Below are 15,569 nucleotides of genomic sequence, written 5' to 3' on the forward strand. Positions count from 1 at the left end.
TGCTGTAAAGCAGATCTCGCTATGGGTTAGGTTAGATATAATCTCTGTGGTTTTTTATTCAAATACATAAAATTGTGTCAAGTAATGCATGCAAACGTCAAACATTCACTTGGAAACTAGTTGTGGCAAGTTCTAAATATGACACACTGAAAAACCCAGATAGAGTACCTATCATGTACAATAAGACTGTAAGGGTTTAGCAACCTGACTTCCACAAAAGAAGTATGCAAGTATTATTTTAAATAAGAGCATGCATGTGGTAAGATGAGCAGCACTATATATGGAATTAACTAAAGAGTAATATATGAAAAATAATATGCAAATTTATTTACAGACAAATACCATTTCCAGAACAGTTGGGACATTGTGCAAAATGTGAATGAAAACAGAATGCAATGATGTTCAAATCACTTTAACACAATATTAATTGAAAACTGTAAATACACTATTTCAAATGTTCAAACGGAGACAGTGGGTAATGGGGAAAGCATTCCATTTGAAAACTACAGCAATTTGTCTCTGCTGTTCCCAAACAGACTGCTGTTACAACGGGAAGTGATGTAACTCAGTGGTAAACAAGCAACTGCAACAATTTTTTGGAGTGTGTTGCTGGCAGTAAATTCAAAATTGGCAAATATTTTTCAAAAACAACAGCATTTCGCAGTTATCAATATTCTGAAATATTGTCTTAGTGCTGTTTACAATTAAATATATGATTCAAATAATTTGCACATCATTGCATTTTTTGTTTACATTTTACAAAGTGTCCTAACATTTCTGGAAATTTTTTTTGTAAATTAGTTACTGTCTGCTTGTAGTGGATGCTATACAAAAATACCAGAATCTTTGTATTGGCTTTTAAATTGTCAGCCACATGGCTAAAAGTTTAGGAACAAACTCAGCCTGACAGACGTAATTCATAAACATGTGATTTGAAAGCCTGAATTTCAGATGAAAATGAGATGCACTGAGAAACTGAAGGCTTACATTAAGAAGCCTGATCCTTGTAGAGAATCACACATTTCCATTCTCAACCCACAAAATCAACTAAAAAACAGGAATGTGAAGAAACCTGATGTTGCCACAAGATCATTTGGAGTGTTCGCACAAAACTCAGCATTGATGTGGTGCCTTGCTGGTGCAGCCCTGCCTTCTCAGTCGGCTACTGCCCAGGAACCAGTGCAGGGAAAATAATGTAAAGCTGCCATCCATTTCAGAACAGCCATCATGAAAACACACATCTCTTAGCAGGGGATTATTCCAGTATGTTATAAACAATGGGGTTATTTTTTGCCTTAACTGAAGGAATATGAGAGTCAGCTATTTTGCACTGCAGTATCATGTGTTCACAATTAAGGCTTTTGAATCTTTATGAAATGTGCATTAAAATGTTATGAAATTATGTTTATCAATGAACAAATTTAACATGTCTATTCGTTATACTGACCACTTGCCCACCGGTTCCAAAAGGGGTGCGTCTCTGGGTGGGATATGGAGGGCATTGACTGTGGACAGTTAATACTAGTGCAATTTATTACTATGATCAGTGAGAAACTGATATATATATATCAAATGATATATATCATTTCATATATATATATATATATATATATATATATATATATATGAAATGATTATTTTGATTCTATAAGGGGAAGGAGTTTTCCCAGTAAAACTTTGTCGCACCCCTTTACAAAAATTGAATGCTTAAATTGTATTTCCTTTTTCCTGCTCTTCTAAAAAAATGTAACAATTATATAACCTATTTAGGAAAATCCTAATCTCAATGCCCACCAAAAGACGACTTCTTCATAACACCTCTGTGCTCTAATAATGCTGGTGTACAATAGATACATTAATGGATGGTTTCTTCAAATTAAATTAGGGATAGTTTTGGGCTTTTGAAAGGAGATTCTCTAAAATAAAACTAGAACGCTGTGTACTATGTATTTTAACAATGTAGTAACCCCTCCCCACCGGTACTGTCTGGTAAAGGTTGAATCTGTTTTGTGTACTGTATGTCTTCAGGTTTAGAAGCCTTTTATATTACTCCAAATCACACATGGCTACACAGTCCCTGCCTAAACAAATTTTTGCAAGCAGTTCTAAGCTTTGCCTTGTGGCAACATAAAGATCCTATTCTCACAAAGGAGGTTCAATATCTGCCTATGCCTCTGTGGTTAGTTGAAGCAGTATCAGTTTGGTGTCGTTATGTGGAGTGCTACAGCAGCAGACGCATCTGTTTTTTATTACAGAGGCTGGGTAATGAACTCCATGACAGGAGCCATACTCATGCAACATCCAAAAATACAAACACATATTCAAAAAGCCCACTCACTTGAAAAACACTAGAGCCTGAGCGCACACAGCATTATGTGCTAAACTTTAACTCTAATTCCCATCTAAGTCTACATGAATGGAAAGGAAACATTACAGTTTAATAATGGATATTATTTTTAATAATCATCATGATGAAGATAACACATGCTTTCAGGCAGTTTCTAGCATTTACTGGTGTCTTTAAGTCTAGCTATACTGGTCAGAGACTTTCATTCCTTATGAATAAAGTTCATCCTGGAGCTAATCAGCTTCCCCTCACTGGGACTTTGTGGGATGTTTGCTCAGATCTTTTCTCTTTGTATTGGATGGTTTGACAAACTAATATCAGTCTTGTGTGGAAACTGTAATGGAAAAACCATTCCTTGTTTTGAATGGTCCTAAACTCCAAGTCTGGAAGCCCTTAGAAGATGGAATGTATTGGTCAATTGCAGCACAACTGTTCAGGATAGTTTATTTTTATCTTCCTATAGGCTATTATGCCTAAATGCATCTGATGGGGAGTGTTGTGAAACATTATGGAAAGATTGAAGAAAGAATGGTGCTGTGTCATTTGTTTCTAAATCAATTTATTAAGTATAGACGTGATTTAAAGAATGACTGCCTGGGATAATTTGTGTTGCTTTAGCTTAAATTATTTGTGTATGCTGGGCTTTAGTTATTCATTTTATTTACTGTCATTATGGTCAGAAACACCATTTACTAATTTCAACCAGCACAATTTGCACAATGTTACAGGAAGCACTTGTATTTCATGCCTAAACAAAAGCATACAAGTTATTCATAATTTAGTGTTTTGGGAAACGGTTTATGGTATTAACATATGGTAAATATTCATTCAGTCATTCATTATCTGTAACCGTTTATCCAGTTCAGGGTCGCGGTGGGTCCAGAGCCTACCTGGAATCATTGGGCGCAAGGCAGGAATACACCCTGGAGGGGGCGCCAGTCCTTCACAGGGCAACACAGACACACACATTCACTCACACACTCACACCTACGGACACTTTTGAGTCGCCAATCCACCTACCAAAGTGTGTTTTTGGACTGTGGGAGGAAACCGGAGCACCTGGAGGAAACCCACGCGGACACAGGGAGAACACACCAACTCCTCACAGTCAATTCAGGGTCATGGTGGGACCAGAGCCTACCTGGAATCATTGGGTGCAAGGCGGGAATACAACCTGGAGGGGGTGCCAGTCCTTCACAGGGCTGGTAAATATTCGTAAATATTAAATAAATTATTAAAAAAATGATATGAATGGATGTTTCTTTACCAAAATGTGAACATTGATTTTAAAACATGAAAAATATTAATTTTATGATGAATTCATTTTTCATATAACACATTCTTATTATTGCCAGACTGTCTACCGGGCCGGCCTAGAAGAAGCATTTTCACCTCTAACCCCTATGTTGAAACAAGCATGCGCGAGTAGAAAATGTTAGTTCAGCCGTATTTCACAGAGAGAACATAAGGTGGCGCTACTACACCGTCTGTTGTTAATTAAGCCACATTTCACATTCCAGTTCGTGTACTAATTTGGAACGTTTCGGCTGTGACCAAACGTCCTCTTTTGGGACATAAAAATTTCAAATTTTTTCGAAGTCGCCAAAAATGTCCAGGATTTTGCTGTCTGCAGGCTCTCCCTGATCCCATTTCTTGTCATAAACCCCAAATCTTTCACTGAAGTGTTCATTTTAATGTTGTTGTTGAAAAGTGAGGAGAAAGCATGAGGGTTGAAGTGTTCAAGGGGTCAGAGAACTGAGAGCTGAATTGGGACACACTCGCGCCGCTTCAGCACTGTAGGTCCTCCATCCACCGCGGTGAGCAGCTCAGTGTTTTACTGGAGCCTCGAACAGAAATGTGTGGAACGTTGAGGTAATATTTATCATAGTCTCTTCTTTATGTTTGGAGGCATTTCTGTGTCCCAGTCTTTTGTTTTCCACTATATATTTAACAAACAGAAAGTAATCTTGTGTCCCTGTAATGACAGGAATACACGGACACATCTCACCGTTACTGACTTTCTGAAGAGTGAAATATATCTGCAAAGCTTTTTGTTTAACTTTAAACGAAAACGGACAAAATCTCCGGATGATTAAAGACAAAACACCAGAGTGAGGTGTTACTCAAAATTAACGAGACCGTGGATTAGTGACAGCACCTTTTTATCAGTCTGACCCTTATAGTGATGTAAGTCAGTAATACATATCTAGTTCCCATTGAGGCGCTATTCCTTTATAAAGTATAGATTACTTGTTTGATAAAATGTTAAGGTGCTTGGTTTTAGAAATGTTCAAAAACGTAAATGTTAAAATGGTATCTTGTTGCTTTAATGTCATTTCAACACGGTGCTTCAGTTATGTAGCGTGGTATGAACAGAAAATAACAGGCTTTCCATAATCATACACTTTTAGCAAAAAGGGTTCTTTGTCTTGTAATAATAGTGGAAACCTTTTAAAACACAACATCCTCACCAAGGAAAATATAACCTAAATATAAGCCTAAATAAGCATTATTTTTAAACCATTTTTTCAGCTAATTATTCCGTGTTGAATAACATTTCATGGCAGCTCCATATGAAATAATCTTTCAAGTGGCTAGCTAGCTACAATATGCCTGAAATTCTTGTCAAAATTTACAAACAACACCAACTGCAAAAATCTAGCTAGCTAAGCTTAATTAACAATGGCCAAATTTACGACCGCTAGCAAGTTAGCAGTAAGCTAACAGTCTTCCATTGTCAAATTAAAATTAATCGTTAGCTAGTATTAGATTGTCTGGCATCGTACCTAATCAGTCTAACACGAATGTCTTGCAGCTAAAATGTAGCCGCGGGTTCTAAACCTGGCGATAGATTACTTTGTGTTTACAGACTGTGGACTTACCTCAGAAAAGTGTGAAGGGCAGCGCGCTCGAGCTGCGGCATTTGTTCACCGGCAGCACCGCAGAGCATGCGCATTCCCGCGCCCAGAGAAAATGCTGAGCTGGTCCCGCAGCGAAACTGATCTTCGCACCGAGAGAGAGACTGAGTTTGCAGCGCACTTAAAACTTTAATTGTAAATGTTAAAAAATTGAAAAAGGTACTTGAAGGAAAAAATACCATATTTCATCCATAATTTTGGATGTTAGCGTTTTTAAATGTAATATTTTAAGCTGTTGTTCATTGAGATTAGTATTAAATAATAGCTAAAAAATAGGAAAACCTTCAAAAATACATCACTAAAATTTGGCTATTTGTTATTAATGAAATTTACTAAAATTAGATTTGATCAGTTTTTGTCGACTAAAACTAACAATAATTTAATGATTAATTCACATTTTAGTCAAAATATTAAATCAAAATCAGCTGCCAAAATTAACTGTAGAAAAGTTTTCAAAATGTAAATGAAAGAAATGACAACAACAACAATAATGGATATATTGTCTAGAATATATTGGTTTATTTTGTTACAGATTCATTACAAAATCATAAATAATAATGACTTCTTCTTACTATTATTACTATTATTATTATTATTATTATTATTATTGCTGCTGTAATGAGTCCATAGCAGTATGAACCAATACATTCTGGACAACGCATAAAAACATGTATTTGACTCCCAATGCTAGCATAATGTAGCATAATTTAAATAACACAAACAAAGTACCCTTTCCTGAGCTGCAAAAAAACATTAAATATTCAGAGAGTTCTTTGAGTGTTCATGGTTCTATATAGAACCCTTTTTTTAAGAATGTACATACATATTCAGCAACTGACAAGATAAACTATTTTTATAGTTTGTTATTATTGTAATTATTGACAATGATACGAAGTAACAAAACTTCTCCAGACCGTCCAATGACAAGGATATGTGTTTTTTGTTTTTTTTTGAAATGCCAGAAAAACCTCTGTGACAATGGCTATATGGCTAATGGCAGTCCGGCAAATTTAGGCTTGCCTAGTTTCTCTTTGTATCATGTATAGCTCTCTTTGTTATCAGAATGATATATTTTACAGCTTCCTACAAATGAACTGATTCCTAGTGTTATAAACAAGCGTTTTATTCATGGAACTGAAATATTTAACTCAATATTACTGAAAACATTTTGAAGTATATTGTACTTTGTATTAACACATGAGACATGCCATTTTTCACAATGGAGAATACACTGCTGTGGCCAGTTAGCTGCGATCCATTGTAGAGCAGCTTAATAAACATTATTGGGAATATGTTGTGATTCAGAGACCACATAAAGGAGAAGAGTCACTGCCCTGCACCTGCAGGCCACACGAACACACTCCATCCGTAAACACAATTGGCCTTTTCTCACTGTGAGTAGAGCTTGGCAATAATGCAAGAATAGCCCAAGCACTTCAAAGACAGCCAAGTTTCCTGAGACTTTCTGCATCACACAAAGAGCAGACCACAACACAGGTTGTTGAAATTCAAGAAAACACACCATGGAGATGCTTGTAAATTTAAGGTCATGGGAAAGTTCCATGTTTTACCTTTCATGCCCAGCCCCCTGGCCTCCCAATGCACAGCACCAGAGGAGACATTTATTCTGTTATGTCAAGTTTCAGATTTACTGGATGCCAGGAGGACCCCATATATATATATATATATATATTCGTATTATTCCACCTGATTTTTGGAATTAGGACTCCTACAGTTTATGAGAGATCGACAGCATTCCAACTTGTTCAAACCTGTTCTGCTTTGTGAAATATTAATCTGTTTTCCTGTTATTCTTGTTTTCCACTTCATTTCTCCCCCATTTGTTTCACACGTTTAAGAAAGAGTTATATAATTTATTCAGTTGTCAAGCTACATCCCACCGAATTTTGCAGCACAGAAACAGAAACAGAAGCTTTTCCAAATGTTTTTGTTTTTAAACTGCCATCCATCCATCCATTATCTGTAACCGCTTATCCAATTCAGGGTCGCGGGGGGTCCAGAGCCTACCTGGAATCATCGGGCGCAAGGCGGGAATACACCCTGGAGGGGACGCCAGTCCTTCACAGGGCAACACAGACACACACATTCACTCACACACCCACACCTACGGACACTTTCGAGTCGCCAATCCACCTGCAACGTGTGTTTTTTTTGGACTGTGGGAGGAAACCGGAGCACCCGGAGGAAACCCACGCGGACACGGGGAGAACACACCAACTCCTCACAGACAGTCACCCGGAGCTGGAATCGAACCCACAACCTCCAGGCCCCTGGAGCTGTGTGACTGCGACACTACCTGCTGCGCCACCGTGCCGCCCTGTTTTTAAACTGCTACATTTCTTTCTTGCCATTCTTGCTTACTGTACAAATTGTTCAACAAATCAATTGAAAAACTGTTCCACCTGACAAAATACATTAGTTACGTGATTTGTGAAATAATTTCTGAGCTTTGAGCATTTGCTTGTTTTAAATACTTACTCCTCAGCTGTTACGCCTGAACCAACACACTGTGCAGGAGTATAGATCCTGTACCTAAATAGTGTGTTTGTGTTTTATTGTGATCTGGCTTTCGAACAAATATTATATTGCTTCTGATAGGAAATGACTGGCTGAATGTTTGACACTTTTAAATTTAACTGACATAAATGAAGCAGCGCATTTATCACCCAGTCACTCTTATACAGTACACACAGACACACACATACAGACTAATTCACAGTGTTACTATAGATACACCAATAGCTACCTTGGATAAAACAGTTTCTGCTCCTACAGCATTAAACCTAGAGTCACCAAACTTCACAGGATTGTAGATTCAAAGTCTAAAAGATCATTGTGTTTCTGTCTTTCCAGGTCTGTGTCTGAAGCGTGTCTGCTACAATCAGCGTTCAAATTTTGTAGCTGCAAGAACTGTACCCTCTAGGAGTAACTGTTCACCACTGGATTATAATCACACTTTGAACTCTTTTAAACTTTGCTTACTGCTTTATACAAAAATGTATTATGCATCATGCAACATGTTATTCAGGTAAATAAAGAAACAACATCTGTAGACATCCAACAGGCTTTCCAGAGGCAATGCTTACAGTGCATAAAGATGTTTAGCCTGTAAATAGAGAGCTTGAGATGCAGAGGTTAGACGAAACCACAGAAGCCACTTATCTGTGTCACCTCAAATATTCCATTCTATATTTGCAACACAGCTTAGCACATCAATCTGTTATCACATTATTTAAACAAAAACCTATTGACTCCTGCTTTGCCACATTTGAGGAATATTTGCCGAAGACAAGGGGAACCAGCCAGGCCTTTGTTGCAGTCTTCAGTGCGGTACATGGGCACACTCAAAAACAGAGCTCCTACAAGTCAGAGGTTTCCCTACTGTGAGGTATATATGGATGAAAGACTGAATGTGCTCTGAGAGCGTGAGAAGAATACGGTAATTTCATTCACACCGGTGGTCCTGTCCCTCTCCCTTATGACTCAACAAATCACAGAGTGGAGAGCGTCAGGCTAAACACTGGTCAGGATTTGGTGCCTACTCCACCACACTGTGCTCCACAAGTTTAGTGACCGAGTTAGGTGAGCTGGCAGTTCTTCTGAAGCTTTGGACAAGTTTAACTAAACTCTCTAATTGATTGTCTTCTCATCTCTAGACAATGTTAATTTTATATGGCACCATGCTGCAGACAGCGAGGGGGCGGCTCTATTTATCTGAAGCATTTAAAGGCCTGAAACCTGTGGCTGATGGAGATCCTTGCTGTTTTGAAATAGACAAAGCTCTCTTTTTACACTCAGCGATGACGTGAATACAAACGTCTGTTTAAAGGTTCAGTAAAATTACACAAACAGACTCTCTGCCATGGCACATCGGGTGCCCAAACGTTACTTAGGCACCTAGGTCACCTAGCTGAGCCACGCAGACCCTGGTTACTGTGGTTTGGGACTGATCTTAACAATAGAAAGTATTTCACTGTAGAGCTAAACATTGTTATTTTATGCTGAAATCCATCTCCCACCAGATCCAGCGTGTATGCGCATCACACAGGCATTAAGCAATCTGGATTACGTTCGCTGTTTCTGTTATTAAACATACTGAACTTCAAAAATTCAAAGTGAGCACTAAAAGTAGAAACATCAGAAGTTGCAAATGTAATCTGTACCTGTCCATGCATACAGTGGTGTGAAAAAGTGTTTGCCCCCTTCATGACTTCTCATTTTTTTCATGTTTGTCACTCTTAAATGTTTCAGATCATCAAACAAATTTAAATATTAGTCAGTTACAACACAAGTAAACACAAAATGCAGTTTTTAAATGAATGTTTTTATTATTAAGGGAGAAAAAGATATCCAAACCTACATGGCCCTGTGTGAAAAAGTATTTGGCCCCTAAACCTAATAACTGGTTGGGCCACCCTTAGCAGCAACAACAGCAATCAAGCATTTGCGGTAACTTGCAATGAGTGTTTCACGGTGCTGTGGAGGAATTTTGGCCCACTCTGCTCTTTGCATAGTTGTTGTAATTCAGCCACATTGGAGGGGTTTCTAGCATGAACCACCTTTTTAAGATAATGCCACAGCGTCTCAATAGGATTCAGGTCAGGATTTGACTAGGTCACGCCAAAGTCTTCACTTTGTTTTTCTTCAGCCATTCAGAGGTGGACTTGCTGGTGTGTTTTGGATCATTGTCCTGCTGTAGAACCCAAGTTCGTTTCAGCTTAAGATCACAAACAAATGGCCGGACATTCTCCTTTAGGACTTTTTAGTAGACTGTGGAATTCATGGTTCCATTTATCACAGCAAGTATTCCAGGTCCTAAAGCAGCAAATATTTTACTGTAGGTTTGATGTTCTTTTTCTGAAATGCAGTGTTACTTTTACACCAGATGTAAAGGGAGACACACCTTTCAAAAAGTTCAACTTCTGTCTCGTCAGTCCACAGAATATTTTCCCAAAAGTCTTGGGGATCATCAAGATGTCTTCTGGCAAAATTGAGATGAGCCTTAATGTTCTTTTTGCACAACAGTGGATTTTGTCTTAGCACTCTGCCATGCAGGCCATTTTTGCCCAGTCTCTTTCTTATGGTGGAGTCATGAACGTTGACCTTAACTGAGGCCAGTGAGGCCTGCAGATCTTTGGATGTTGTTGTGAGGTCTTTTGTGACCTCTTGGATGAGTTGTCACTGCACTCTTGGGGTCAATTTTGTCGGCCGGCCAGTCCTGGGAAGATTCACCACTGTTCCGTGTTTTTGCCGTTTGAGGATAATAGCTCTCACTGTAGTTCAATGGAGTCACAAAACTTTAGAAATGTCTTTATAACATTTTCCATATGGATAGGTCTCAATTACCTTCTTTCTCATTTGTTCCTGGTCTCAATTACTTTATTTCTCATTTGTTCCTGAATTCCTTTGGATCTTGGCATGACGTCTAGCTTTTGATGATCTTTTGGTCTACTTCGCTTTGTCAGGCAAGTCTTATTTAAGTGATTTCTAGATTGAGAACAGGTGTGGCAGTAATCAAGCCTGGGTGTGGCTAGAGAAATTGTGATAAACCACAGTTGAGTTATGTTTTACCTGGGGGTCAAACACTTTTTCACACAGGGCCATGTAGGATTTTTTTTCTCCATTAATAATAAAAACCTTCATTTAAAAACTGCATTTTGTGTTTACTTGTGTTGTCTTTAACTAATATTTGTTTGATGATATGAAACATTTAAGAGTGACAAACATGCAGAACAACATGGTAGAACAAACTTGGTGAGTTTGTCTTGTGAGTACAAACTCATGATCAAGGGAGGATGCTGTGTGGTCATTCTGTAATTGGAACCCAGGCATACATTATGAGTCACCGTCCCAGTGGCTGAGGTTGGTGCGAAATGCTTCCTTAGAGTAACTTACACCTGGATGCGTTTTATGTGGGTTGCGAGATGCTCATATAGTACATTCATTAAAGACTAACGTGAAGGCCTTGAAGAGGGCAACGTGTTGCTTGGGGTAACTATTTATAGAGAGAAAAGATTCTATATTTTCAGTGATTATTAACACTTTAGCTCTGCCAAGTTATTTCTTGAAACAAGCTCTATTGACCTATTTGTGGATATTAGATTCTACTGCTGCCCACCTGTGACTGTGTTTGGTTGACATAATTTCTTTTTAATAATGTATTGCATCTATCATTTTCACATTTTAAATTCAGTCAAAGCAGGATTTATAAACTGTCAACATTTAAACATACTATGTTAAGTTACAATGTCTGAGATTTTTTGGTGTCTCATTTATTGCCTCCCCACCTCTCTCTCCAGTTTAAGAACCCTCTGTCCTAAAATATCTGGTTGGGCTGAGGATATGCACATTACAGACTAAAAAGTTATGTCAGTGTAATTGGAACACAATTTATCTGTAGTCATGTGACAACTGAGACAAGGTAGTGGGAGTGCTTGAATTATGATTTCTGAGAAGAAATATTAGCTATTAATCTAATGATTTGCGTAATTACTTTAGGAATCATAAGGCAGACTGTAAACACAGACATGACAACATTCTCTAGCTTTAGCCCAGTGACTGCTTACTTTCTAGGGCGTGGCCAGCACTGATCCAAATCAGTCTTAACTGCTGTAAAGAGTTACATGAACTGAATGTCTGTCATAAGCTGTAAGACTCTTAAACAACAAATGTTTAAGGGTACACACTTGGTGCCTTTTGTGTATGTTTCAACTCCACATGTTATGTTCTGTTATCCTTTTTCAAAGTCTACAAAGCCTTTCCCTGCCAAGTTCTGCTATCTTCACTTTATATCTTCCCAAGTCATACTGTATAGTAAATACTGTAATAGAGCCACCTTGAAGGAATTTAATCCCAAAATACACAAGAGCGGAGACAGGATCTGTTTACACAACACTTCCTCACCTAAGTAATGTAATATTTGTTGGTACAGAGCAATGTTTGGGCTTTAATTTTAAGTTAGCAAAATATGTGCAAAGAGTCACTGGAAAATAAAGTGCTTGACTTGACAGCTTGATCCTCGTTGGGTACTCAGTCTGTGGGCTGCCCTGCATGCCTGCTTGGAACAGTTTGACTTGTTTGGATGTGCTTATTACGGTCAGTGCTCAAAGTTCAACACTTGCTCAAAACTGTTGCGATATGACAGCAGCGAGCAAGGAGAACTATTTTAAAAACAGAGGTGGGTAGTTGTATTATTTTGGTACATATACCAAATGCTGATATGTACGTTTTTTTTTTTTGAGTACTTTCAAGTTGTAATACATCTTACTTCTATTCTAGGAAAGATGTAAAAATGAACAACAGGACCATGCAAACATCTGTTCATTGGTTCATGTGTGGAAAGACAACCCAATAAGATGTTCTACTTCAGTGGTATAAGATATATACACACTTAAATGTATTTATCTAATATAATGGTGCTTCTGATGATTACATATTTACCCTCTTCTTTGATCTGCTATAAACCACAGACCAACACATTATACAATACAAACACTAAAGTTACAAAGGCATATTTTTATTAATATCTTTTTCCTATATTGATCGTCTAAAAATTGTTTTATTCAAACATTTACAGCATTGCCAATACATGTTCATATATTTGATTTATTTTAAATTAATGGAGCGTATTTGGTTGAATCAAAACCACCATTTTCTTTGTACGGTATAGCTGGAGCGCCTTGGTCTTCAGAGACCCACTTTGGTAGAATACCACAATTGCTTGAAATTGGGCTTTACGCAAGAACTCGCTACAGTGGAATCAGTGTTGTGAAAGTGGCCTGACTGTCTGCTGGTCAAAGGCCTCCCCCAGGCTCCTGAACTGATTATGCTGTGAATACATTCGGATACTGCTGGGAGTTCAGATGCATCATTGAGGATATTACTGAGACAGAAGACCACAGCATGGTCAGGGCTTTTGTCCTGTGCAGCTTCTAAATTAAGTCACTGAGTTTATTTGGTGGAATGTTTTTGTAAAACCCAACTGACCTCTGTTTTTGGGTTCATTGCAGTTGTTTGTATTATTCTTATTTTTCCACTAACAGTTTCCTACATATGGTCTTCGAGCAATGGTTATGCTTTTGCTTACCATTTTCCGACAGTTAGCTTTCTTTAGAACAGAAAACAGCAATACAAAAAGGAGGGTACATGCTTATTAAGTCTAAATATTCGATGTTGTAATGTGGAATATACGACATGTTGGAGCACAACCCCACATCACACATGTCACAACTTTTAGCCAGTCACAGCTGGAGTAATACATTACTGTGTCTGAGTACAAAGCAGATGCTGTGATATATTTGTAGCCTGAAGTTCTTCTGTTTTGGCAGCAGGGTTCTCCATCTCTGAAAATAATCCAGCAACAGTTATATGTTTTGATGACAGAATACCACTCTGAAAATTTGTCATAAATTGTGAGCCCAAACAAAGCAATTTATTGAGCAAACCTATCATCCAGTAATCCACAGTGAACGAGAGAGCCACTGACAGTGCAGCTCTGCAGACGAATGAGAAACTGTTGATGCTTGGTCTCCAGAGCTGCTTTGGCCTTTAATTAGCAGCTAGCAGCATGCTCTGTCCATCACAAAGCAGCCACAGAACCATGCATTTGTGGTTCTCAATGTGGGATGCCCCTCTCTGCTCAATGGGAGGAAAACTAGTGTGTTGTTTTTGACTGCAGAAGCAAAGGAGATTGGTCAAGTTTGAGGTGACAAGGAGACCCAGGGCAGAGGAAGTTAATCATATCTGACAACGTCTGCTACCCGTGAGAATCCACAGCAAGAGTCAAAGCAACACTGTTTTCCAAAGAGGGCTGCTGGAGCACCAAACCATGGGTATTAGCACAGAGTTTTTCAAGCAGGCAGCTTTATTGCTTTGCTATGGCCTTGGGTTTTGTGCCAGTGCCAGACCAGAGAAAGCAAATATTTGTCTTGTCTTGCAGCTGTACAGGTTCCATGTAGAGCAACTTCATGCTGGAATGCAGCCAGCCCTTGGTGGGCAAATGGTCAAGATAAAAACCTTCCTAGCAAAATAAGATTAGTGGTAATTAGAGTGTTAAATCATGCAGTCTGTGAAGGACTATGCGTGGCGTCATAACCCCTCGCTATGCCTCTTCACGGAAGGCGGAGGTCCTATTAGGACAGAGGGACAGCTATATTGAAGTCCAAGAAACTCATCACCTCTCAATCTTTCCTCAAACACTCTCATGGCAAGCAGGCCAGGCTGGTGACAGATTTCCCAGTGTACTATGTTTTGGCTTCACACCACCGTGACAGCATAAGCATGTGGTATAACATCTGTCATTTCATCACTACAGAAGCCTACCCTCCAGGTTTTTCCATGTCTTCTTCCATTTTAAATGTTTATATATATATATATATATATATATATATATATATATATATATATATATATATATATATATAAAATAAAAAATACTCGCATTGAAAATTTAATACATTCATTTTGACTTGAGTGTGGTGTAAGATTTTTATGACTTAAAATGTGGGAGATTTGAGAACGAAATGCTACACCGTAGACCATCTGCTGTGTATTATACTCTGTGTACACTAAAGATCATTGGAGCTGCATATAAAGTTGATGAGCAATTGTCAGGAACAAATCACTTTGGTTTCTTGCAAAAACACTTTGATACTGTGTAAGACCACCACCATGCCCATGGCTCATATTCCGTATACGGCTTACATTACAGTGGAGGTGCCAGGCCTGAGCATATTTACTGTGACATTTTGGGTGGATCAATATAAGCTTGTCTAGTTTGAGATTCTAGGACTTCTGAATATTTTTGGTTGTTCCTTGGTTTATTGTTTACTTGTGTGGGTATTTGTGTGAGAGAGTGTTGGTGCAAAAGCTCAGCAGACTGTCAGTAATGGTTGCTAACAGTCAAGGCGTGCCTCCATGGCCTTTCTTTCGTGGAGCTGATTTTCCCCAGGAAGCGTAGTGACTCAGTTGTGGTTCAGAGATTTCTGCATGTTACGGTCCTGCGAAAGGCATACTTCCTTAGTTCATGTTAAGGTCCTCTGCTGGCCTGAAATATCCTTCCATTTCAATAAAGCGAGATAGCTGTGAGGAAACAGAACGCCCAGTGTGTAAAGTCTGAGTGGAAAAATGTCATAGTTTTCTGTAATAAAACTGTATCCTTTGCAGACATTAGGCTTTCAAGCTGGGTAATCTTTACAGACACATTTTGTTTGTGGAAGACAAGGTTTTCATTACCCTTTTTTTTTGTTCATTCAGTTCAGATGATTTCGGAAAAAAATACGGCA

The 15,569-nt window shown here is 38.4% G+C and overlaps 1 long non-coding RNA gene across 1 annotated transcript in view; it reads right to left on the reverse strand.

The window, feature by feature from the left end:
• LOC136710465 (uncharacterized) overlaps nucleotides 1–5,275 on the reverse strand; it is a 76,049-nt gene extending 70,774 nt beyond the window's left edge. The window contains exon 1 of the long non-coding RNA XR_010804630.1: nucleotides 5,230–5,275. This is a non-coding gene — a long non-coding RNA (uncharacterized lncRNA). The remainder of the gene's footprint in view (nucleotides 1–5,229) is intronic.
• Nucleotides 5,276–15,569: the final 10,294 nt, after the last annotated feature.

This window comes from Hoplias malabaricus, chromosome 12 (genome assembly GCF_029633855.1).
Source record: "Hoplias malabaricus isolate fHopMal1 chromosome 12, fHopMal1.hap1, whole genome shotgun sequence".
In the NCBI taxonomy this organism is placed as follows: domain Eukaryota; kingdom Metazoa; phylum Chordata; class Actinopteri; order Characiformes; family Erythrinidae; genus Hoplias; species Hoplias malabaricus.